Below are 4,931 nucleotides of genomic sequence, written 5' to 3' on the forward strand. Positions count from 1 at the left end.
TGTTAAAATGGTTTAGAAACTAGTTTATTTTATTTTAAGAAATCAATGATTTAGAAATTTAACCACTAAGATATGGATGAATTTATTTACATGTATTCATTTTTAACACATTCTTGATACTAAGAGTAAATTTATTTTTAGTTTTTCATTAAAATCATGTCTTTTAGGGTTTCACATGAATAGGTGACTTTCGAAAAATTGAAATAATATTGAACTGCTTAATTTTATTGTTTAAACTTGTAATTACATTGACCATTGATCATCAATCAATCTCATCAAATCGTAGGTGCTAAAATATTTGTTCGTGAGAACTATAGAATAAAAATATATCAAAGGAGAGTCGAATATGAACGTCAAAAAGATTCAAGCTCTTTATAGTCAAAATTAAAATACCAAAACCTGCTATCTTAAAAGTAGGAAAAAATTCCATATTTGGTCTCCACTCTCCAACCTCCTCCACCTAATGTTGTTAAATGGCACCAACCATCCCCAACCATTTCAGAGAAGAGGCATGATTTGTTCATGTCAATCGAATTCGTTTATTCCGATCGTTTTGATGACTTAGCCCTTGTTTGAGCTCCATTTTTTTTGGGAAAAATGAATTTTTGAATAGTTTATTGATGTGAAATGTGTGGTTAAAAAATAAAGAAAAGTTTTGAATTTGCGTGTAATATTATTTTATTGAAAAATGTGTGATTAAAATGATATCAAAATAATGTTAAAAAATGTATTTTTCCAAAAGATTAGGGCTCAAACAAGGGCTTAGATAAGTTTCTCCTCCACTTTAAGCCCATGTTTAATTGATGGCCATTATTTGGGAAAAAAAAAATATTTTGAATAATGATTTTTAGGAAAATTTATGATTAAAAAGTAGAAAAAAGTTGATAATTTACGTGGAAAATATTTTATTTCATTGATGTATGATTGAAAATGAGTACGCAGAAAAAAAAGTTTTCAAATAATAGTTTTAAAACAGCGGCCAAATAATTAAAAAAGGATAAATTGTATCTCAAGTTTTAAATCAAAAAAATGTTGCGAAATCCCAAACCTTTCATTTTTGACATATCCCCCTTTCTATTTAAAACAACTAAAATAATTAAAAAAAGAAAAGAAAAAAAAAGAATGTAGAACAAATAAAAAGGAAAGGAATTAAAAAAGGGAAAATCAATATCTATCCCTACCCCCACAAATTACCACCAAACCCACACGAACAAAATCGTGCACCGGCAACACTGTTCCTTTTTTCCTCTTTGGCCATGGGAGTGTCGTGGAGTGGTGGGGGGTGCATTGTGTTGGGGAAGATGATCAATTTTCCCTTATATATATAGGTGAATATGTAAAAGTGAAAGGTTTGAAATGCAACAACACTTTTAAAGTTCGGAACTCTAGATTTAGCCTCAGTTTGGTCCCTATTTTTTGTTTTGAAAAATGACTTATTGAAAAAGAAGAAATTGTTTCAAGTAATATTATTTTATGAAATATTGTGTAATTAAAAATAGAAAAAAGAAAAATGAAATAAAATTTAATAGCGGCCAAACTGGGGATTAATTTATCCATATTCAATTATTCAAAGATGAGAGCGAAATTGTCTTTTATGTGATTTTAACGGTCAAAACAAATAATTTTTATTAATAGGGACTAGTTAGTGCCATTATAAATGACTGGCGCCAAATAAACAATTTATCATGTTAAGAAGACATCTGAAATTGAAGCAAAGGCCATCAGAGTTTATTATATATTCCATCTACACCAATTAATGTTTGAGTCCCATTTTAGAGAAAAGAATGCATTTTGAATACTGATTGTTGGAAAATGTGTGGTTAAAAATAAAATAAAATAAAATAAAAGTTTTAAATTTGAGTATAATATTATTTTATTGAAAAATGTGTTGTTGAAAATGAATTTTTAGAAAAATATGGCTTAAACAAGGGACAAAAGTGAAATTTGCAGCAGAGGTCGCGATCTTTGAAAAAATATGCAAAGCAGTCCAAAACATTTAAATCCTATTAGCTAAGTCCCATTCCTTGAACAAGTGTACGGTATAAATATTTCTGGACGGATCGATCAAAAGTCAAACATTTGACAGTTTATAGAAAAGCAAAATAACTTTACATTTTTCAACTTGAAATAATTAATAAAACTAATAAAAGAATTAGAAAAAAAAAGGGAAAATATTTCTTCATCTTCATCACCCCTTCCCACCCCAACATCACACCTCAACCAATTGCCACCACCTCCACCAACAGAAATATCCTTTTTCTCTTTGTATTTAATCATCTTAAATGTTTTAGGTAGGAAAATATAAAGTTACTATTTTTAAAAATTATCAAATACTTGACTTGTCATCCAATAACCGTCCAAAAATCTACATCATCTTTAGTAGGTCAACTAACCACACACTTAGTGGGTTAACTAACCATATCCTAGGATCCTTATCATTTAGAAACGCTAAAATTTAAAAATTTAGGACCACAACATATTTTTGAAACAAATTTAACTAAAATTAGCCTCTGTTCGACACCCTTTAAAACAAAACAATTTATCTTACTCATTTTTAACCACACATTCACATAATTTTAAAACAAAATAATTTATTTTTCATACTCATTTTAAACCACACATTTAAGCGTCCATGAATGAAAAAATCTCGTGGCCAGCGGTCCTATCCACGAAGATATCGTCTCTGCCTGTTCAAAGAGCGACAATCAATGGTTTTAAAGGAGCACCTATCTGCCTGACTTGAAAACAATCCGCGCTCCCTCCGTTGAGTGATTGTTTAAACTCACCTACGCCATTACCTTATTGAAATAGAGGGGATTCCAATTCTATAGCGATTGTTCATGTTCACGAGTCAGTTGTTCTCGCTTTGTTCTTGATGCGGCATAATCGGCCTAACGGGCTTTTCTTCTTTAGAATACTTCTTCCGAATGGCATAATTGTGATATTCACGCCTGGTATTAGGATTATAAATCCTGGGAGGTGGATCCCCAAAGCCCCCAAACCAAGAACAATAACGGAAGCCTTTCAACGAAGCACTACTGAGCAATTAACGTATCACTTTATACAGATGACTTCCATTTTTCTACGTAATTGCAAACTTGTTTTCTTCAAGGAGAGTTTTGCTTTGTCCCTCCTCGAATGTAATAAACCATTTCACGTTAATTTAAAACATTTTCTCACTCTTTAACTAGACATTCTCCATAAATCATTATTTTTTCCCAATAATAATCATAGCCATTAAACAAGGAGTAGTGCTATTTTAAAGCCAATCTTGTTGAGGCTAATTTGACATTAATTAATATATAGTATTAAATGACTCATTTAATTTAATTTCATAAATACTGTCACCACAACCCCAATAGAAATACTAACGTTATTCTTAAACAAGTAACACATTTATAGGTAAACGACAAATTACTTGCACATCATAGAAATTTTTAGAAATATTAATGTTAGAGGGTCGGCCAAAGCGGGCCAACCCTATTTGATTTCCACAAATTATGTCGGCCATATGTCTCGATATCCATACGGCACTAGCTAAACGAGAGCTAGCGTGGCATATTTAGCCAACCAACCCTTTTAAAAATCTGTTCTCTTTCACAAGCCTTATTTATAGAGAGCCTCATTGCTTCCAGTTCCCACCATTTTCCGATGTGGGACTTAATTATCCATCCACAATAANAATGATCCAGCGGTTCTTTGTAAACTCCTCAAGAGTATTATCAAAAAACTAGGAATTAAATCTGGACTCAGGCAGATTTGAAGCTCCACAGTCCAGCAATGCAGTTCTTGAGTTAGCCAAGACAAATCTGTGAAGTGCAATTCTAAAGATAACAACACAATACTCAATGACACATGAAAAAGTGGACAAATTTACCAGTTAAGAATTTATGTAGCACATTAATCGTGCTTGGAGAAAATAAGTCTCTGTACTTTCTTCCACTTTCCAGCGTGAATCCCATTTTGGATTAAGTCCTCACAATGTATCCAGGCATCACGAGTACAATCAAGAGTGTGTTTAGATAGCAAATCAGTTTCCGACTGAACACACAGTTCAATGAATGAAGCAATTATGCCAATTTAGTGCTCTAATATATTAGAGTTCAACAAATTTGATTCATTTCTGTAAAAGAAATTAGGTAAAGGGATGGTGCATTTTTTACTAAGAATGTCATGGTGCTATTTTCAATGATAAGGATACAATGTCACTTCGCTCAAAGAACATAAACATAGAGGGAAAGGGTAATTTTGAAAATTCCTTCAAGGATAATAAGAATAGAAGGCAAGGGAGATTTGCATGAACAGAAGGGGAAATTGGAATTTTCAACCAATTTCCTTTTTAGAATGAAATATGCTTTAGTTTTAATAAGCTGCTGAAAGTTAATTTTAACTAGGATTTATAGTATCATTTAATAATTGTAGCACATAAAAAACATCCATAATTTAATCTCGATTATGTTAAACTTGTTAATGAATATCACTATTTTGTTCTATATAATTTTGCTCTTTCAAGAGAAGGCAAGTCCCGAATCACACCACTTGGCATTCCTGATATATATCTAAAACCAGAATATATTGAAATACTTGGTTGGCACATTGAGCAAACAAAGTCAGTTTTGTAAAGAAAATACTTGCTGCTCCAGTTTTCCATGATACAAAAGTCGGATTTGTTCTTGATTGCAAAACCTGTTAAGGTTACATAAATCATATTACGTCAGTTATCCAATAGCCCAAAAAGAAAGAATCGCAAAGTTGGAGTATATAAAAAAATAACATTAATGCAAGAAAGCAAAAATAAATAAATAAAATTACAGCAATGCACAAAAAGTTAATTATAGCTTATTTTCAAAGTTGTTTGTACTTTTAAGGCAGCCAGAAAACTCAATTTCGAACTCAAATTTTCACGATTTTTCTATCTAGCTATAGTTGAA

Source organism: Olea europaea, unplaced genomic scaffold (genome assembly GCF_002742605.1).
Source record: "Olea europaea var. sylvestris unplaced genomic scaffold, O_europaea_v1 scaffold956, whole genome shotgun sequence".
NCBI lineage: Eukaryota > Viridiplantae > Streptophyta > Magnoliopsida > Lamiales > Oleaceae > Olea > Olea europaea.